The sequence below is a fragment of the Jatropha curcas genome, chromosome 10, assembly GCF_041381405.1.
Source record: "Jatropha curcas cultivar XTBG-Jc1 chromosome 10, XTBG_Jcur_1.0, whole genome shotgun sequence".
Taxonomy (NCBI): domain Eukaryota; kingdom Viridiplantae; phylum Streptophyta; class Magnoliopsida; order Malpighiales; family Euphorbiaceae; genus Jatropha; species Jatropha curcas.
The window spans coordinates 21,511,274-21,534,606 of NC_143160.1; the positions used below are offsets into that span (position 1 = coordinate 21,511,274).

General features: G+C 30.6%; 1 long non-coding RNA gene across 7 annotated transcripts; it reads right to left on the bottom strand.

The window, feature by feature from the left end:
• Positions 1-16,233: 16,233 nt before the first annotated feature.
• LOC149493258 (uncharacterized) lies at positions 16,234-19,366 on the bottom strand. Of its 7 annotated transcripts, none has more exons than XR_016318580.1 (5): positions 19,142-19,366; positions 17,861-18,442; positions 17,693-17,761; positions 17,314-17,387; positions 16,234-17,211 (listed from the first exon to the last, which is right to left on the bottom strand). It is a non-coding gene; the product is annotated as an uncharacterized LOC149493258 (long non-coding RNA). The 7 variants fall into 7 exon arrangements; XR_016318583.1 differs by having other exon boundaries at positions 16,234-16,551; positions 17,122-17,211; positions 17,861-19,362; XR_016318582.1 differs by having other exon boundaries at positions 17,861-17,997; positions 18,328-19,361.
• Between the last annotated feature and the right edge of the window lie 3,967 nt (positions 19,367-23,333).

Sequence of the window (23,333 nt, forward strand, 5' to 3'; positions counted from 1 at the left end):
CTTAGTAAACTCATCACCAGAATCACCAACAGCTTCAGCTATCACTGAAAACGTTAGTGAAATAAATAGAGAATTAAATGTTCTTAGTAAAGATGATATTGAAAAAGATCTAATAAAAGAAGTTTCTAAAATAAAAAATTTATTAAAAATGAAAACCATATTAAAAACTTATACTTTTGAAGAATTAAAACTTGAATATTTAGAATATAAGATACATAACCAAACTGATATTAAATTCTTTGATTGGTATGAACTAGTTAAACAATCTGATAAAAGTTTAAATCCAATCACTGTTAGGGATAAAAGACCAGAATGGATAGTAAATGAACAAACCATAAAAAGTGATTTTCCTCCTAAAACAATTAGTAAATTAAAATATCAAGATAATGAAATTATTTGTGCACCTTATAAAATTGCTCAAGATAATGATGTAAATAAAAAGGTAATTGAACAAAATAATTTTAGTAATGCAAGTTTAATTTGTTTAAACTCACAATTAAAACGTATAGAACATATGCTCGAAGATAAACCTTTAGTTATGGAAAATATAAAAGGTAAAGAAATAGTAAAATCTCACATGTTTAAACCTTACCAAATTTCTCAGTCAAGTAAAAAAGAATTTGTAAATAAATTAAAAGATCAATTAAGTAGAATTCAGGTTAGTTCTGCGACTATTCAACAAATAGCTCCTGAGACTCCTCAAGCATCTGTAAATATGATAGAAGAAAACACCAACTCTGATGTTAGTGAACTTGACTCAGAAAATATTAAACAATTTGAAATCAATCCCATAAATCATCATAGAGAAATAGTAAATAGAGCACCAGACTTAGGAATTGTTGATAAACCTAATACTATATCTCAATTTAAATATAATGCTTCAACAATTTATGAATGGAACATAGATGGTTTAAGTGAATATAATATCTTAAGTATTTTACAACAAATGACAATGGCTGCAAATGCTTATAAAACACAGTCAATCATTTCTGATAAGGCTATAGCAGAAATCTTAATTGCTGGATTTACCGGCCAACTTAAAGGATGGTGGGATTATCATCTCACTGACCAACAACATTTAGAAATCCTAAATTCAATTCAAATAGATGATGAAGGTGAACCTATATATGATGAAAATGGTGAAGTAATTCAAGATGCAGTGTCATCCTTAATTCTCACTATTTCACTTCATTTTATAGGAGATCCATCTCACGTAAAAGATAAAAATGCAGAGTTACTTAGTAATTTAAAATGTAAACATTTAGGTGATTTTCAACATTATAAAACGACTTTTCTCACTAGATTAATGTTAAGGGAAGACTCTAATCAAAGCTTTTGGAAAGAAAAGTTTTAGCTGGATTACCTTATTTCTTGGGAGAAAAGGTTAGAAATCATATTAAACAACATCATGGCCAACCTATACCCTATAGTAAATTAACCTATGGACAATTAATTAGTATAATTCAAAAGGAAGGTTTACAAATATGTCATGATCTAAAACTTCAAAGAAAGATAAAATATGAAATGCAGAAAACTAAAAAAGAATTAGGATCTTTTTGTAAACAATTTGACTATAGTATAACTTCTCCACAGAAATGTGAGGGCCAATGTTCTAAAACTAATAAACCTAAAAAATATTATAGAAATCAATACTCTAAAAAACAATATAGATCTACACCTAGTCAAGATAAATTTTATAGTAAAAAGAGAACAAAATCTTCTTATAGAAACAAAAATAAACAACCTTCTAAATCTATAACTAAAAATTCTTATAAAAATTTGACTTGTTACAATTGCGGTAAAAAAGGGCATACATCAAAATTTTGTAAATTTAATAAAAGATTACATGAATTAAATTTAGAAGATAATGTTTTAAATAAAATTTATGAATTATATATTGATTCGGATTCTTCGGAATCTGAGATTAATGAAAGTGAAAATCAAATTGATGAATTAGGAACTACTACAAGTTCTTCCAGTTCATCAAAATTTTCTTTAAACATGTTAACTAAAGATCAAAGTAATTTATTAACAGTAGTTAATGGAATTGAAGATCAAGAAACTAGAGCTAAACTTCTTAAAAAACTTATAAAAAGTTTTGAAGACGAAGATGACATAAAAAATATTACTCCTAAAATTCAGTCTAAAACTTATGATTTAACTACCATATTAAATAAAAATAAACCTGAAAAGGTCGATGAGAATGAATCTACTAAAAAATTATATAAAGAAATTAAGATGCTAAAAAATGAAGTAAAAGAATTAAAAACCCAACTTCAACAAAACTCTAAAAAAATAAAAATACTAGAATCCCAACTTATTTCTAGTTCTTCCTCAGCAGAAGATGAACCAGAGAGTAGTTTAAAAATAAATGAATTAGATGAAGATATAGACTGTAATTTTCTCAATTTATTACAAGAAATCACTTCACGAAAATATTTAGTAAAAATAAACATTCAAATAAATGATTTTGTGATAAATGCGATTGCACTCTTTGACACAGGTGCAGATTTAAACTGTATAAAATCTGATCTAGTTCCTAAAAGATATTGGTTAAAAACTAGTGAAAAATTAAGTACAGCCAACAAATCTAAACTTGAAATTATAGGAAAAACAGATGCAATAATAGTAGATCAAGCCTTAGAAATAAACACAGTATTTTTACTTTCACCTCAGATAAATTATATGGTAATATTAGGCACTCCATTTATAAATCTCATCACACCATATTCAGTAAAAGAGGATTGTATTAAATTTAAAATAAAAAATTGCAAAGCTCAATTGGAATTTACGGAAAAACCTAAAAAGAAACAATTAAATTTGTTAAAAGCTCATTCTATTAAAATGTTAGAAATAAATTCTTTAATCAAATCTAAAGAAGAAAACTTAAAAGATTTGAAAAATAATGCATGTTTAAATAGAATTAAAAACCAATTAAATTTTGATGATATCCAAAATAAAATCTCAACTCTAAAAAATTTTATGGAAAACAAATTATGTGCTGACCATCCACATGCTTTTTGGGATCGTAAACAACACATAGTGGACTTACCATATGAAAAAGATTTTGATGAAAAAACCATTAAAACTAAAGCTAGACCAATTCAGATGAGTCCTGAATTGATTGACCATTGTAAAAATAAAATTCAAGATTTACTTAATAAAAAATTAATTTCTAAATCTAGAAACCCATGGTCTTGTGCAGCTTTTTATGTGAATAAAAACGCTGAAATAGAACGAGGTGCTCCCAGATTAGTAATAAATTATAAACCATTAAATACAGCTTTAAAATGGATTAGATATCCTATTCCAAATAAAAAAGATCTATTAAAGCAACTCTATAATGCAAATATTTTTAGTAAATTTGATATGAAATCTGGCTATTGGCAGATTCAAATTGACCCTAACGACAGATATAAAACAGCATTTACCGTTCCATTTGGTCAATACGAATGGAATGTAATGCCTTTTGGATTAAAAAATGCTCCTTCTGAATTTCAGAGGATCATGAATGATATTTTTAACCCATGTTATAAATTTTGTATTGTTTATATTGATGATGTGCTTATATTTAGTACAACTCTAGAAGATCATTTTAAACATTTAAAAACATTTTGTATGATCATCGAGAAAAATGGTTTAGCATTAAGTAAAGCTAAAATGGATTTGTTTAAAACTAAAATAAGATTTTTAGGACATCATATAGAACAAGGTAAGATTCAACCTATAGAAAGAGCACTTGTTTTTGGTGAAAAAATTTCCTGATGAAATTTGTAATAAACCCCAATTACAACGTTTTCTTGGTTGTTTAAATTATGTAATTGATTTTTATCCAAATTTAAATTGCATGATAAAACCTTTACATAATAGACTTTGTAAAAATGCTGGTCCTTGGACAACTCAGCAGACTCAACTAGTAAAAAAGATAAAATCATTAGTAAAAGAAATCCCTTACTTATATATTCCTGATCCTAATGCTTTTAAAATTGTTGAAACTGATGCTTCTAATATTGGTTATGGCGGCATTTTAAAACAAAAAATTAATAGTAAAGAAAGAATAATCCAATATACTTCAGGTCATTGGACTTCAACTCAATTAAATTATTCTACCATTAAAAAAGAAATTTTAAGTATTGTTATTTGTATAAATAAATTTCAATCTAATCTTTTAAATCAAAAATTTTTACTTCGTATTGATTGTAAATCTGCAAAAGAAGTTTTGCAGAAAGATGTCCAAAACCTTGCCTCTAAACAAATTTTTGCTCGATGGCAAGCGCTTTTAAGTATTTTTGAATTTGACATAGAATATATTAAAGGTAATGATAATAATATTCCAGACTTTCTAACTAGAGAATTCTTACAGAACGATGGGAAGAAAGAAGGATAAAGGGAAAGAAATTAAACAAGATTCAGGCTCCCCAACTAAAGCTCTTTCTGAGCAATCTGAAGATCTTAGTAAAACCTTAAACACTAAACCCAGTTCTTCTAAAGACCTTAAAAAATGGATTGAGGAACTTTCTCAATCTCCTGAAGTAATTAAAGCACTGCAGGGAATGGCATCCTCTTCCACAGAGGACCCAGGTATGTCTTCTAAATCTAAAGCGATCGTATCCGCTCATGATACGGCTACTCTGTCTCAAACGGTAGACAGTAAAGAGTTATCAAATCCGTTGATGGCTGTGGATTTGCCAAAAATCCAATATAAATCTACTGGTAATATACATAAATGGTTTGATAAAAATTTATTTGATTTTGAAATCGAAGTTGAGGATGGTTATAATCATACTAATCCTTGGCAAATTATAAAAAATTATTATCCTGAGAATTGGTTTTTTATGCCAACAGATTTGTCAAAACCTCAGGCCTATTATAATAATATATTATTAGATACTGAATCAGTAAACATCAAACATACTTTTGATAAAAATGGAATAATTTCTTATTCTTCTATAAAAATAAAACGCGTCATCCATCCTAAGGATTGGCCCGTATCTTCTTTAGTAACGCCAGTAAAATTTAAAGGATTACATAAATATAATATGAGTTATAATTATTTTGATTATAAAAAAGCGTGGGATACGATATTTTGTCTTCAAAATCCCACCACTACTCATTCATGGTTAATATATTTTGATCAAAATATACGCACTGATTTAAAAATCCCAAATTGGTTTAAACGATGGTGGCAATTTAAAGGAATTTCCGAGGAAATCATTCCTCATGATATCCATTATTTGTACCAGTTCTTTAAAACCCATTATAAACCTAAATCTGAAGAAGTTCATATTCCTTCTTTGATGTATTATTGTATGACCTTCTTCACTCCATGGGTATATCAATGGTATTTTGATTATCAGTATGTTCCAGGAAGCCAAATTCCCATGATAATAAAAAGACATAAAATAAAATGGTGGGGATCATTCAAGAATTCCACCACTGAACATAAAATTAGTCAATGGATCCGCAATAAATTATCCAGCCCATCTAAACCAGCTTTAACCTATGCCCATACATTAGCTATTCAGGATAACCCCCAGTTTGGTATCCAAAAAGCCCAATGTCAGGCCCGGTTAGCTGCAGCCAAAACAGCAGAAGAATATAGATTGATCTGTCAAGAGATGTCTGAACAACTCTCAACCAGTTCAAATCAGCCCATAAAACCATCCACCAGTAAAGCCCAAAGTGCATCCTCCAGTAAATCTTCAAACACTACACACCATAAAAGCAAGGGTAAAATCGTTTTACCATCATCCTCATCATCTAGTTCATCTAGTGAAGAAAGTGATGACAGCGATATCATAAAAATCCAAAGTAAAGCAGGTAAAAAAGAAAAAGAAAGAAAAAAGAAGTTAAAACAGAAAGAAAAAATAAAAAGAAAAGAAAAGCTAAAAAAGAAAAAGAAGGACACATCATCGTCCTCATCTTATTCTGAATCATTGTAAACAGGCAGAAGGAACCTTATTCCTTCACTCTTTGTAAAACACCCAATCAAAGCGACACACAAGTTTTTAGTAAAAAGCCAACTCAGCAACAGTAAAGGTCCTCTCGCCAACAGTAAAGGTCAACTTGGAACAGTAAAAGCAAACAGTAGAGATTCTTCGACAGAGACTACTGTTCACCAACAGTAAAAGCAAACAGTAGAGATTCTCCGACAGAGACTACTGTTCACCAACAGTAAAAGCAAACAGTAGAGATTCTTCGACAGAGACTACTGTTCACCAACAGTAAAAGCAAACAGTAGAGATTCTCCAACAGAAACTACTGTTCACCAACAGTAAAATTAAATAGTAAAGATTCCAAAAATTTTATTTAAGGGAGCCTTTTCCCCTTGTGAAGGCATCGATTGTAAACTCATAATATAGTATATACTTCAACATAGGAGTAGTTATTCTCTCCCTAAACTATCTCCCTCCTTTCCCAGTTCGATTGTAAAGGATTACAAGTGGAAAGTCTTAAAATTCTTGTAAGTTAAAACTAGTTTAAGTTTATCATTTAAAGTTTAAATTTTGTATTTAAATATTGTAATACTATTTTGTTATTTCAATTATTTATTTTAGTAAATATAAATTGCTACTTATTAAAGCCCTGTTAAAGGCTTCATTCTCTTCTCCCTCCACACTCTGACTTAGTTCTGGGGATCCTAGGCTAAGGATGCAGGAACCCTCAACCTTAATTAAAATATAATTAATTAAAATTGGTTGAGTTAATTGATAAATATTAAATTGATTTGAGTTTTGATTGTTGTATAAATGATATCTTGATTAATATGTATATTGATAATGATCGTTGTTTAGTTCATGCTTATATAGATTTTAATATGTATGATATGTTTATTAATTTATAAATTATAAAATCAACTTGATAACTGAGTCTGACGAATTAAACGGTCCTTTTCTCTTTTGTTGGTAACTGATAATCTAAATAGTATTTGTTTAAAGATGCACAGTATATGTTTTAATCTGAACAGTAAGTGAACAGTCTATGTTTATGAACATACAAGAATGATATTTCTGATGTGGAAGATCACGCTAAGGTGCAACCACAGAGCATACTTATACAACAATCAAAACTCAAATCAATTTAATATTTATCAATTAACTCAACCAATTTTAATTAATTATATTTTAATTAAGGTTGAGGGTTCCTGCATCCTTAGCCTGGGATCCCCAGAACTAAGTCAGAGTGTGGAGGGAGAAGAGAATGAAGCCTTTAACAGGGCTTTAATAAGTAGCAATTTATATTTACTAAAATAAATAATTGAAATAACAAAATAGTATTACAATATTTAAATACAAAATTTAAACTTTAAATGATAAACTTAAACTAGTTTTAACTTACAAGAATTTTAAGACTTTCAACCCTTGAATCCTTTACAATCGAACTGGGAAAGGAGGGAGATAGTTTTGGGAGAGAATAACTACGCCTATATTGAAGTATATACTATATTATGGGTTTACAATCGATGCCTTCACAAGGGGAAAAGGCTCCCTTAAATAAAATTTTTGGAATCTTTACTATTTAATTTTACTGTTGGTGAACAGTAGTTTCTGTCGGAGAATCTCTACTGTTTGCTTTTACTGTTGGTGAACAGTAGTCTCTGTCGAAGAATCTCTACTGTTTGCTTTTACTGTTGGTGAACAGTAGTCTCTGTCGAAGAATCTCTACTGTTTGCTTTTACTGTTCCAAGTTGACCTTTACTGTTGGCGAGAGGACCTTTACTGTTGCTGAGTTGGCTTTTTACTAAAAACTTGTGTGTCGCTTTGATTGGGTGTTTTACAAAGAGTGAAGGAATAAGGTTCCTTCTGCCTGTTTACAATGATTCAGAATAAGATGAGGACGATGATGTGTCCTTCTTTTTCTTTTTTAGCTTTTCTTTTCTTTTTATTTTTTCTTTCTGTTTTAACTTCTTTTTTCTTTCTTTTTCTTTTTTACCTGCTTTACTTTGGATTTTTATGATATCGCTGTCATCACTTTCTTCACTAGATGAACTAGATGATGAGGATGATGGTAAAACGATTTTACCCTTGCTTTTATGGTGTGTAGTGTTTGAAGATTTACTGGAGGATGCACTTTGGGCTTTACTGGTGGATGGTTTTATGGGCTGATTTGAACTGGTTGAGAGTTGTTCAGACATCTCTTGACAGATCAATCTATATTCTTCTGCTGTTTTGGCTGCAGCTAACCGGGCCTGACATTGGGCTTTTTGGATACCAAACTGGGGGTTATCCTGAATAGCTAATGTATGGGCATAGGTTAAAGCTGGTTTAGATGGGCTGGATAATTTATTGCGGATCCATTGACTAATTTTATGTTCAGTGGTGGAATTCTTGAATGATCCCCACCATTTTATTTTATGTCTTTTTATTATCATGGGAATTTGGCTTCCTGGAACATACTGATAATCAAAATACCATTGATATACCCATGGAGTGAAGAAGGTCATACAATAATACATCAAAGAAGGAATATGAACTTCTTCAGATTTAGGTTTATAATGGGTTTTAAAGAACTGGTACAAATAATGGATATCATGAGGAATGATTTCCTCGGAAATTCCTTTAAATTGCCACCATCGTTTAAACCAATTTGGGATTTTTAAATCAGTGCGTATATTTTGATCAAAATATATTAACCATGAATGAGTAGTGGTGGGATTTTGAAGACAAAATATCGTATCCCACGCTTTTTTATAATCAAAATAATTATAACTCATATTATATTTATGTAATCCTTTAAATTTTACTGGCGTTACTAAAGAAGATACGGGCCAATCCTTAGGATGGATGACGCGTTTTATTTTTATAGAAGAATAAGAAATTATTCCATTTTTATCAAAAGTATGTTTGATGTTTACTGATTCAGTATCTAATAATATATTATTATAATAGGCCTGAGGTTTTGACAAATCTGTTGGCATAAAAAACCAATTCTCAGGATAATAATTTTTTATAATTTGCCAAGGATTAGTATGATTATAACCATCCTCAACTTCGATTTCAAAATCAAATAAATTTTTATCAAACCATTTATGTATATTACCAGTAGATTTATATTGGATTTTTGGCAAATCCACAGCCATCAACGGATTTGATAACTCTTTACTGTCTACCGTTTGAGACAGAGTAGCCGTATCATGAGCGGATACGATCGCTTTAGATTTAGAAGACATACCTGGGTCCTCTGTGGAAGAGGATGCCATTCCCTGCAGTGCTTTAATTACTTCAGGAGATTGAGAAAGTTCCTCAATCCATTTTTTAAGGTCTTTAGAAGAACTGGGTTTAGTGTTTAAGGTTTTACTAAGATCTTCAGATTGCTCAGAAAGAGCTTTAGTTGGGGAGCCTGAATCTTGTTTAATTTCTTTCCCTTTATCCTTCTTTCTTCCCATCGTTCTGTAAGAATTCTCTAGTTAGAAAGTCTGGAATATTATTATCATTACCTTTAATATATTCTATATCAAATTCAAAAATACTTAAAAGCGCTTGCCATCGAGCAAAAATTTGTTTAGAGGCAAGGTTTTGGACATCTTTCTGCAAAACTTCTTTTGCAGATTTACAATCAATACGAAGTAAAAATTTTTTATTTAAAAGATCAGATTGAAATTTATTTATACAAATAACAATACTTAAAATTTCTTTTTTAATGGTAGAATAATTTAATTGAGTTGAAGTCCAATGACCTGAAGTATATTGGATTATTCTTTCTTTACTATTAATTTTTTGTTTTAAAATGCCGCCATAACCAATATTAGAAGCATCAGTTTCAACAATTTTAAAAGCATTAGGATCAGGAATATATAAGTAAGGGATTTCTTTTACTAATGATTTTATCTTTTTTACTAGTTGAGTATGCTGAGTTGTCCAAGGACCAGCATTTTTACAAAGTCTATTATGTAAAGGTTTTATCATGCAATTTAAATTTGGATAAAAATCAATTACATAATTTAAACAACCAAGAAAACGTTGTAATTGGGGTTTATTAGAAATTTCATCAGGAAATTTTTCACCAAAAACAAGTGCTCTTTCTATAGGTTGAATCTTACCTTGTTCTATATGATGTCCTAAAAATCTTATTTTAGTTTTAAACAAATCCATTTTAGCTTTACTTAATGCTAAACCATTTTTCTCGATGATCATACAAAATGTTTTTAAATGTTTAAAATGATCTTCTAGAGTTGTACTAAATATAAGCACATCATCAATATAAACAATACAAAATTTATAACATGGGTTAAAAATATCATTCATGATCCTCTGAAATTCAGAAGGAGCATTTTTTAATCCAAAAGGCATTACATTCCATTCGTATTGACCAAATGGAACGGTAAATGCTGTTTTATATCTGTCGTTAGGGTCAATTTGAATCTGCCAATAGCCAGATTTCATATCAAATTTACTAAAAATATTTGCATTATAGAGTTGCTTTAATAGATCTTTTTTATTTGGAATAGGATATCTAATCCATTTTAAAGCTGTATTTAATGGTTTATAATTTATTACTAATCTGGGAGCACCTCGTTCTATTTCAGCGTTTTTATTCACATAAAAAGCTGCACAAGACCATGGGCTTCTAGATTTAGAAATTAATTTTTTATTAAGTAAATCTTGAATTTCATTTTTACAATGGTCAATCAATTCAGGACTCATCTGAATTGGTCTAGCTTTAGTTTTAATGGTTTTTTCATCAAAATCTTTTTCATATGGTAAGTCCACTATGTGTTGTTTACGATCCCAAAAAGCATGTGGATGGTCAGCACATAATTTGTTTTCCATAAAATTTTTTAGAGTTGAGATTTTATTTTGGATATCATCAGAATTTAATTGGTTTTTAATTCTATTTAAACATGCATTATTTTTCAAATCTTTTAAGTTTTCTTCTTTAGATTTGATTAAAGAATTTATTTCTAACATTTTAATAGAATGAGCTTTTAACAAATTTAATTGTTTCTTTTTAGGTTTTTCCGTAAATTCCAATTGAGCTTTGCAATTTTTTATTTAAATTTAATACAATCCTCTTTTACTGAATATGGTGTGATGAGATTTATAAATGGAGGAAGATGACCCTGACGAATAAAACGGATGAAAATGATAAACCTAGTTCATCCATACCTTCTGTGATTTATGCTAAATATAAAGAACCTGAAAGTAAACCCATTATTCAAACCTTAGTCAAACCTAGGTATTCTACCTCGGACATTCCAAATAAAATGAAAGGTGTTGATTATAGTAATTCTATTCCACAGGCAGTTTATAACCCTGTAGATAATTATGTTAATCAACAATCAAACTTAGTAAACTCATCACCAGAATCACCAACAGCTTCAGCTATCACTGAAAACGTTAGTGAAATAAATAGAGAATTAAATGTTCTTAGTAAAGATGACATTGAAAAAGATCTAATAAAAGAAGTTTCTAAAATAAAAAATTTATTAAAAATGAAAACCATATTAAAAACTTATACTTTTGAAGAATTAAAACTTGAATATTTAAAATATAAGATACATAACCAAACTGATATTAAATTCTTTGATTGGTATGAACTAGTTAAACAATCTGATAAAAGTTTAAATCCAATCACTGTTAGGGATAAAAGACTAGAATGGATAGTAAATGAACAAACCATAAAAAGTGATTTTCCTCCTAAAACAATTAGTAAATTAAAATATCAAGATAATGAAATTATTTGTGCACCTTATAAAATTGCTCAAGATAATGATGTAAATAAAAAGGTAATTGAACAAAATAATTTTAGTAATGCAAGTTTAATTTGTTTAAACTCACAATTAAAACGTATAGAACATATGCTTGAAGATAAACCTTTAGTTATGGAAAATATAAAAGGTAAAGAAATAGTAAAATCTCACATGTTTAAACCTTACCAAATTTCTCAGTCAAGTAAAAAAGAATTTGTAAATAAATTAAAAGATCAATTAAGTAGAATTCAGGTTAGTTCTGCGTCTATTCAACAAGTAGCTCCTGAGACTCCTCAAGCATCTGTAAATATGATAGAAGAAAACACGAACTCTGATGTTAGTGAACCTGACTCAGAAAATATTAAACAATTTGAAATCAATCCCATAAATCATCATAGAGAAATAGTAAATAGAGCACCAGACTTAAGAATTATTGATAAACCTAATACTATATCTCAATTTAAATATAATGCTTCAACAATTTATGAATGGAACATAGATGGTTTAAGTGAATATAATATCTTAAGTATTTTACAACAAATGACAATGGCTGCAAATGCTTATAAAACACAGTCAATCATTTCTGATAACGCTATAGCAGAAATCTTAATTGCTGGATTTACCGGCCAACTTAAAGGATGGTGGGATTATCATCTCACTGACCAACAACATTTAGAAATCCTAAATTCAATTCAAATAGATGATGAAGGTGAACCTATATATGATGAAACTGGTGAAGTAATTCAAGATGCAGTGTCATCCTTAATTCTCACTATTTTACTTCATTTTATAGGAGATCCATCTCACGTAAAAGATAAAAATGCAGAGTTACTTAGTAATTTAAAATGTAAACATTTAGGTGATTTTCAACATTATAAAACAACTTTTCTCACTAGATTAATGTTAAGGGAAGACTCTAATCAAAGCTTTTGGAAAGAAAAGTTTTTAGCTGGATTACCTTATTTCTTGGGAGAAAAGGTTAGAAATCATATTAAACAACAACATGGCCAACCTATACCCTATAGTAAATTAACCTATGGACAACTAATTAGTATAATTCAAAAGGAAGGTTTACAAATATGTCATGATCTATATATATATATATATATATATATATATATATATATATATATATATATATATTAGGAAAATAGATTGCCAAACTGGTTTTTTTTTTTTTTCTTTAGAAGAAAATTTTAGTTATTCGATTTTATGAAAGCTGAAATAAAAATAAACTTTTAATCATTCTCTTTGTTTAGTATTCTATTTTTTTTTTCTTAAGAAAATTTTGAGTTTTTTCTTATTTTTGTGTTTTGATTGACCAACATAATTATTTTTTTAATTTAATATTTAATATATAGTAATGATAATTAATAACTTTTAAAACCTAATCTAATTCCACTAAAACCTTATATGTTAAAACGTAATTTAATTCAACTAAAACGTTGTCTTTTAAATTTTTTAACCTAAAATCTATCTATATATAGTTGAATTGACAAAGCCTTCCATGAATAGATGTTAAGGAATTAGTTGTGCAATAGGGAAAGCCCGAGGAGTTGAGTTATGTGTTTTCAGATGGGTTTGCGTTCTCTGCTATATAGAATGAAGTGGAATTGAGAAAATATAGAATGAAGTGGGAGAAGTTGCACACGAAAAGATTTTAAGGTAAATAAATGTAAATCTACAATGTTCTCTCTTATTCGTATTTTTTATCGAATCATATAACTTCTTTTAGTAAAAAGCACATTTTAATAATCTTTTTTTTCTTCTATATTCAATAGTCTAACAAAGATCATTCATGATTCATGATCAAGTCTACCCAGTAAGAGTTCTGTCATTCAATACATGTAATCCATAACTACACTCAGTTTCTCATTCAGTAATTTATTTTGAATTTGTTTGTTTATTTATTTTGTTTGGTTTACACAATAAAAAAAAAAAAAAAAAAAAAAAAAAAAAAAAAAAAGAAAAGACTTGCAGTAAAGGGACCAAATCCAGACATTTTTAACTAACGTAATGAATTCAAATTATGCATTATCCTACACCACGAAAATCACAGGTACCAAAAAAAAAAAAAAAAGAAACTCTTAATGAATAATTTAAGCCAGCTATAAATTAACAAAATTCTCACTTATTCTTCCATAAATATCCAAACTAATCTAAGTTGCGCATAAGCTCCTGCGAATTCAACATCTTAGTCCAATGATAACCATATTAAACCATTAATTAACTTGAAAGAATTATTTAAGAGTATAGATTAGTATTCTACATTTTTATAGGTTTTTTTTTTTCTCTTTATTTTTCTATATTATTATTTTATCACTCAAGTTATTATTTAGAGTTAGAGTCTATTATTCAATGATAATAACAATTATCATTTTCAAAAAAAAAAGAGATAATAACAATTATAACTTTTGAAATCTAATTATATTAATTATATATCATCGAATTTAAAATTTAATTTATTCCTTTATTTTTTAAATTTTGATTCGATCACTTAAGCAATTTTTAAAGTTTAAAAATTGATATTGATTTACTAATTAATCTGTCAAAAACAAGTAAAATTGAGAATAAGTTTTTTAACTATTCAAAGTAAAGAATTAGGATTTGATTATATTTCGGAAGGTTAATGAAAAAACGAGCTCCTCTCAACTGGCTCCACTAGGACTTTCAGTTGATGCTTCCAATCCAGAGGGTCAATCCCCTGCAGTTTCTTCGTCTTCTTCTGCTCGTTAATGAGTCGACTTGTTTGTTTTTAAGCACAAGCTTTAATTGTTAATTAGACAAATTACTTAAAACCAGTCTTAACTTTGTTTATCATATAGATGAACAAAGACGATTACCCATATAAGGAGGTCAATCATGTATCTGTCTGACATGCTTTTAATAAATCAATAACAGTAAATGTATAAAGAACATTCATACTCATGTATGTATAAAACAATCAACATGCCTAATCATTAATAAACCAGGTGAAAATTTCATAAAGCTAAAAAAAACAAATTTAACATCTATGCGGTCCTTGAGATTTTATATGTCCTCTGAATACATCTCTAGGCACAAGTTTGATCAATGGGTCTATCACCATTTCACGCGTAGCTTTATATTTCATATTTGCCTTTCTACGTGTAACCATGTCTCTCACAAAATTGTATTTTATATCAATATGCTTGGCTTGCAATGAAATTTTGAATCTTTAGTGTAAGTATTGCTGCTTGATTGTCACAGTTGATTACAACTGTTTCACTAATAGCACCAATACACAAATGTTCCAAAAATCTCTTCAACCAAACCGCTTCTTGTACTGCAGCCAAAAATGCTACAAATTCAGCTTCCATTATGGACAATGCTATACATGATTGTTTTTTTGCTACTCCAAGATATGGCGCCGTTGTTAAGCAAGAAAACAAAACCAGAAGTGGATTTTCTCTCATCCGCATCTCCTACCCAATCGGCATCTGTATAGCCTCTCAATTGCAAATTATTACCTTGATAACATAATGGATAGTCTGCAGTACCTTTAAGATATCTTAATATCCTTTTAACTGCTCTCTAATGTGCTGGACGTGGATTAGATTGATATCTGCTTACCATCCTAATGGCAAAACAAATATCAGGTCTTGTACACATCATTGCATATATCAGACTTCCAACCACGTTTGCATAAGAAACTTGCTTCATTTTATCTTATTCTTCTGGAGTCTTAGGGCATAATCTCCGACTTATGTTATCACCTTTGGCAATAGGATTATCTATTGGTTTACAGTCATGCATATCAAATCATTCAAGGATCTTCAAAACATATGCCTCTTGTGAAAGAGACAACAATTTCCTCAAATGATCCCTAAAATCTTAACTTCAAGGATATACGTAGCTTCGCCTATGTCCTTCATTTCAAAGTTGGACAATAACCAAACTTTGACATGAGTCAGATACTTTAGGTCATATTCCGCTGTTAATATGTCATCAACATATAATGGCATAATGACAAACGTTTCATCACTAGAAGAAAAAAATATATTAGCGACAAAAAAATTGTCGCTAATTCCTAATATTTTGATGCTAATTTTGGATTACCAACAAAACAACGACAAAAAATTTTGTTGGTAAAACACTTGTCGCTATTTTTTAACGACAAAAATATATTTTATCGGTAAATTTTGTCACTAAATTAATTATTTTGTCGGTAATTATTTTATAAAAGTAGACAAATTTTGTTGGTATTTTATTGGAATTTTGTCATTAATTTTGCCGCTATTTTATTGTTATTTTATCCTATTTTGTCATTATGTTGTCGCTGTTTTGTCATTATTGTTGTTATGCATCTTAATAAAATAAATTTATTTTGTCATTGAATTATTGCTCTTTTGTTGTTAAATTTACTGTATATTTTAATAAAATGAATTTATTTTGTTGTTAATTTAATGCTATTTTTGTCATTAATTTCTTAAAAATTTAAAAATATTTATCTAAATTTGCAAAATTAACCTGCTTTAATATTGACCAGAACTTGTAATTATTAATAATTCCAATTCAACATCATATACCATAATACACATGCAATATATTTTAATATATCACAATTTAATTCAGCAAACATGTTCAATACTGTACTAAAATTACAAACACGAGGGAACAAAAACAAAAAAGGTCTCTCTACATTCAGTTGTGTGTTTTAAATGTTTAAATAGAGATACTATTTTATTAAGATGACTACTAATCAAGGCCTCATCTCGATCATCCTTTGCATCTGTAGTAGGATCAACACGGAATCCAGCAACAGTAGATGCATCAAAATGCCCATCCGTCCTTAAGTTGTTGGTACATCCCTAACCAATCTGTACTGATTTCAACCCGATTGACTATTCTTTAAATTAGTGCAATTTATTCAACAAAGTATATTCATTTAGGATCAATACCTACAGTATAGCTTATTCTAAAGTGATAAATAATTAAGAAGATCCATATAAGCATTTGAAAAGTGTCTAAAAGTGATTAAATAATTTTTGAAAAGCTCAAGCACTCAATATATAATTATCCTTAAAGAGGAGAAACCAAAATAAAAACAAACTATTTTAAATTTTCATACTGATCTAATTTTTCGACTTCTTAAATATTTTTTTAGTTTTAAAAATAAAATTAACATTTTATTATTTTTTATTAAAATGGAGAAAATTAACTTAAGTTTTTTTATCAATAATGCATGAAACTGACAATTTTTCGCTTTACACATAAGCTATATCCAATCATGTATCTGAGACACAACAATTCCATTTAGGCTGTAAAATCATCAAACAAAAAAAATTTTTTGATAGAATCAATAAGGAAAATTAAACAAGAAAAATGAACTTTGCGTACTGTATTTAACTATGAATCGCTACAGGTTAGAATCAAATTAAAATATGGTTACAGAAAATGTATATCAAACTCACCTGTTGTCCTTATTCAATAAAACTAGGTGCAGAGGATCTTGAGAAGTAAGTTGAAATAGCTATTCAACAATGTAGATACAAGTAGTAATACTGAAAAATTGGAATACCAAAATATCAATACTTGATTGCAAAACATCAGAACATTTTGTTGGGTGATACAAATGGGAGCCATATTAGTGAGGGATTTATCACCTGCCAAAACATATCGATAAAATTACCCACAATACTGCACTAATAAAACTTGATTCCTTGTAGGCAACCCACACCTAAATTCAAATACAAAAGCACGTTATTAGTTTGACATAACTGTTCTTTCTTCCTTTCTTTTTCATTTAAGGACTATACTAATAACAATAATATTAATAATACTATCCATGTGAAAAAAGATGATTACTTTTGCTAACAACTGATTAAAATATAAATCACAATTGCTAACTCACTCCACTAGTCCACTACCAACAGTAACAATAACATGAAAAATGACACTAGGAGTCACAGAACATCCAATTATGCATAAGTTTTTATTATGGTCAGAGCCATTTTATTATTAATAGACAACATAAAATCTTACAAGTAAATGAGCAAATTCGTCCCAGTAAGGTTGATAAAAGGTCCTGTCAATTGATTGTTGGATAAATATCTGAAAATGAATAGCAAGAGACACTCTTAACAAAGCAAAAATCCAAATTCAGCATATCAATGAGTTCAATAAAATCATTATGAAAGCTTGAATTCCTACCAAAGCGTCTGTAGGCAAACTTGATTAACAAAAATGCCAGCATTTAGAACACTCGAGTTTGTGATGCAGATACTCACACAACCTCCAATGTCTTTACAAGGCCAACAGAAGAAGGAACACTACCACTGAGCAAAAAGCTTGCCCAAACAGAAAGAAGAAACAGAACAAAAAATACAAAATTTAAAAAGAAAAGAAGAAGCATCAATGGAAATCAATGCTCAAGTATTCAGGTATGCTTTATGTCATATTATTCTAGAAGGGGCCAGAAAAATAGATATCCTGAAAATCTATAAAAGAAAAACTCAAAAATTGGCAATTTCAGCTGTTGTTTTATCCTTTCTGTAGTTCAATTTTCAAAGAGTCCTTCAATTATAGAAAGTAACACATTTTTCTCCTTCTTTTTGTTAGCGATATATGTGTATATCTTTTGCAACTTTAACTCTTCCCTACATTGGAAAGAAACTTACAAATGTTTGAGAGTCATGTTTGAGCTGAAAAGTTGAGATGGGATTGGGCCAGAGATCTGGTTCTCTCCAAAATGACTTTTAGTAAGTTCTACACATATTTGTCTTCATAAAATGACTTCATAAAACAAAAGAAACTCCAATAAAAAAATCTTTGACATACAAGTGTTTTGTGTCAACTAGCATATCAAGATGATGTGTAGTTCCTGTAGAGACTGGGATGGGTCCATCAAGCTTATTGTCAGCTAGATCCAGCCAATAAAGCTTAGATAGAGTTCCAATTGAAGGTGTGATTGATCTCAGCCAATAAAGCTTAGATAAAGATTTGCAGTTAATAGCAATAAAGATTTTTCATAAACTTTGGTCCAGACAGGAACGGCACTACAAAACAAGTTAAAAGATAAAATAAAAAAGGCAAAAGGCCAAATATTGGATGAATTATGAGAATTTTAAATGCTTATACAGAGGAAACAAAAGCATCTTCTTCAAGATGCTTTAGACCTGTTTATGTTCTAGGGCCAGACATAGTTCTATTAGATTATCCCAACCAAATCAGTTTAGTTTGATTTTCATATATTCTATCAAATTAACGCCAAACACAAAACTGCAAAAAAGTGAAAACATACAAACAAACACCTCTCCAATAATCATTCCAAACCCCACACCACACACTCAAAGAAGCAGAACCTCAACTTAAATGAAACAAAATAAAAATAATAATTGATAATATCTTCAACACAAATAGTAGAACGCAAATGGCATAATAAAAGAAGCAGCAGCAGAGATTAAACTAGAAAATTAAAAGCTTAAAAAGTACCAAGAAATCAAGTGTAAAATGTTAATGTGCCTGTAAAACTGAACAGAGAACAAAACGATTCTAAGCTCAATCCATCCGCGTCTTAACAACGATGTTAAGGTTCAGTCGGCAGTGACGGTGAGCAAATTTCGTCCAATTATTGCTCTAGGTTACAGTTGGAGAAAATTGGGGACAAGAGAAAAGAGAGGGGGAAAATAAGAAATTCACGCGACATGAACCATAACATTATTTTTCACCCCAAAAAATTACCGACAAAAACTTTTTACGCAATTTTGACGATAATAAAAATATTGACAAAAACTTTTATCAGTAATTCATGATTTACAATTTGTCACTTCCTTTTGTCGTAAATATGTTGGTAAATAATCCCAACAAATTTGCGACAAAAATTATTTTGTTGCTATTTAGCTTCAAAATAGCTATAAAATTTTATTGTAATATTTTCAAATAATTTTAATTTTCAATAGTTTGAATTTTATCGGTATTTTGCTGGTATTTTGTTTGTAAATACCGACAAATTTTTTTGTCGATAAAATCTTATTTTCTTGCAGTGCATTTGATCTTTTTATGTAAACACAACGATCTTCATCGATTATAGAAAAACCATTCGACACGATTGTTCTATGAAAACGAATATACCATTTCTAGAAGACTGCTTAAGACCATAGATTGATCTCATTAATCTACAAACCTTCTATCCTTGGCCTTCGTTAATGAAAATTATTAGTTGTACCATATAGATTTCCTTATCCAATTCTCCATTGAGAAAAACAGTCTTTATATCCATTTGATGTAATTCTAGATCAAGGTTTACCAAAATTGCCAAAATTAACCTTATAGAAGTAAACCTCACAACAAGAGAAAAAGTTTTTTCATAGTTAATAACTTCCTGTTGGGTATACCCCTTTGCAACAAGCTGGGCCTTAAACCTCACGATGCTGCCATCAGCTTTACGCTTGATTTTGAGAACCGACTTGTTTGCAATAGCTTTACGCCCTTGCAAAAGATCTACCAGTTGCCAAACCTAGTTTGAGATCATAGACTCCATCTCCTCTTCCATTGCTTTTATCCATTTATGCTTGGCTGGACATGAGAATGCTTCCTTGACCCTCTTTGGTTCCTTATCATCTTGTGGGGTAATCATGAAAATTTCATTAATACCTTGACCTAAAAATGTCGGTAAGAAATGTTTCCACGATTACTACGTCTTAATTGAGATTCTTGAGGAACATTTTCATCAAGATTCATAAGACTCCCACTCAAACTAGGATCCACTAATATCCCGCTAGGACTTAGATCTGTACTCCTTCTTGGACCAAGATCACTCTCATTCGGACCTGTTGCTGGATATGGATTATCAACCAATATCCTCCCACTCGAAGGAAGTGATCCAACGGAGTCCTAATCTAAGGTCTCAAAAAGAAAAAAAGTACAATGTAATTCATTCTACTTAGGAAAATCGTTCTCTAAGAACGTGACATCTCGTGATTCAAATTCAGTTATACCTCCATTTTCATGCTTACCTATGAAAATATATCCTTTTGATTGTTCAGAATATCTCATAAAGATACTCTTTCTACTTCTCAGGCCTAATTTTCCATATTTATGAGAAGTATCATGAACATAGGCGGCGCATCCCCAAGGTTTTAGGATGCTTAAGTTAAGTACTCTACCTCTCCATAACTCATATGGTGTGGAAGTGACTGATTTGGTGGGTACACGGTTGAGCACATAGGTGGCTGTTATGTAACATCCCTTCCCGGTCCACCCGTTAACCCGAATAAACCGAGCCGAGACGCTGCAATCTAGTTGAACCTATGTCCTTTCATGCTGATATCATTCTGTATGCTAAATATTATGTCATGTTGTTGCTTTATACATAATTTATATACAGATATTTACTTAATAGTTATAAGACATTACATTATTTTCCAAAATGAAATGGGCCCAACCATGTGCCCTGTACATGCCATAGAACCAAACTATCAAAATGAGTAGCTACCCTGAAGACTGGGTCTTCAAAAGATGAACTGCAGCAGTTGTAAAGATAACTCTCTACGGTCCAGACTCAAAACCTGCGAATTAAAACAGGTAACTCGCTGAGCAAATAAAGCTCAGTGGATATCTCAACTTAATAAGATGTATGAATGTGATGATCCAAGATCAATTAAAGCATCAACTGTATGATCACATAAAGAAATCTCACCAACTATGACATCTGGAGGTTCCTCACCTTTCTTGGCTCGCATGGTATAGACCCTGACTGCTATCTCTACCCTCCGGAGGGCTCAGCTCTACCCCGACCTCTACTTCTGCCTACTGTGAACTATGTAGGAACTTTTGCCCTCTTCAGAAAGTCCTTTTAATGTCACAGAAGTCCAAAGTCTTCTGGGTTTAGCTGGCTATTACAGAAGGTTTCGTAAAGGAATTCTCTATCTGGTAAAGTAGCCAAATATTGAGCTAAAGTAGCAACTTCCAGTCTGCCCAGCTTTTGGTTTTCGGCCTGCACAGTTTGTACCATTTTGGTCCTATCTGTCAATTTATAAGTCCAATTTAGGTAATTCTAAATTCTATGGTTAGATAATACATTAGGGTCCAAATATGTCTTCTATCACATCTCTTAAATATGTTGGTAAAATAGTCAAATATTGAGCTAAAGTAGCAACTTCCAGTCCGCCCAGATTTTTGGTTTCCAGCCTGCATAGTTTGTATTATTTTGGTCATATCTTTCAATTTATAAGTCCAATTTAGGTGATTCCAAAGCTCATAGATAGCTAAAACATAAAGGAACAAATAACTCTTCTATGTCACTTCTTAATTCCATCAGTTAATAGGTTCAAATTCAAGTTGAATTTACTGGTCAGTTTTCCAACAAACCTGTTTCAGCTTACAAGTTATCAATTGTTTGCATTATTACTCATTAGAGATTACTTGTAGTTGTCTATGAAATCCTCTTAAAGCATGAAAACAAGTTAGAAACGTACAAATTGAGACAACATACAGGTAAATAATATGCATTTTATGAATAATTTAATATGTTTATTGTAGCTCCACTGAGGTTAGGTATAAACCACGTAGATAAGACTATGTCGCGACATAGTATAGCAGATCTGCGCCCCATACACTTTGGTACTCCGGCTATAGGCCGTTGAGTGGATATGATTATATACGGCATATAGCAGCCTAGCCATACAGTATTCATCCAGTTCATACAGCTCTTCTTATCACTGTAACCTTATGGAGCCATACAGTTATGAGATATTATTATTTATAAATTATACGATGTTTAATAAAAGTTGCATAATTCATACAGCAACAATTCAACTCGATTCAATAGGATGTCACATGTTACCAAAGCTTCACCCCAAAAGGCGATAGGCAAATTTGCTTGAGCCATCATTGACTTAACATTTCAAGAAGCATTTGATTTCTTCTTTTCGTTATGCTATTTTGTTGTGGTGTCCTTGGAATAGTCAACTAATGTTCTAATCCTTTTCCATCACATAATTGTCTGAACTGATAAGACAAATATTCCCGACCACGATCAATTCTTGTGAATACTCAAATTTTGAGGCTCGAAGAGCCATTTTTTCGGACTGCAAACAGTCCGGTCGGACCGGAGGTCATTCAAAAAGTTCACCGGAAGTGTGCCAATATGGTACTTGAAATGTCCGAAAAATTACGAGGATCACGGAACTGGTCTCGGAATATTTTTTGGAGGTCCGGAACTCCCAGAAAAGCCTCCGGAACGAAAAAAGAAAAAGAAAGGGGAAAAGGCACACACGCCCGCCCAGGCCAGGTGGGCATGCCCGCCCACATGCCGGCCTGGCCTGGGCGGGCACACCCGCCCAGACCAGGCGGGCATGCCCGCCCTCAAAGGCGGGCAGGGGCGCCCGAGATCATGTTTTTTCTTATAAAAAATGGCTCTGGGGCTCCGTTTTGAGACACTCAGTCTGTGTTAACGGACGCTCCTTCTCTCTACGCTTTTTGCGATTCTTTACTGCTTTCTTGCATTTTTTAATTTTAGTTTTATTTTATTGTTGTGATACTTGGTCACTTAAAATTAAATTAAAATTAATTCCCTTAACGAGGAGCTTAACCTGGAGTTAAGAAGCGGTCGACGATTAAATCAGGTACATGAACTGAACTCTGCCTATTTAATTTTAGCATTTCATGCATGCTTCTTTTCTAC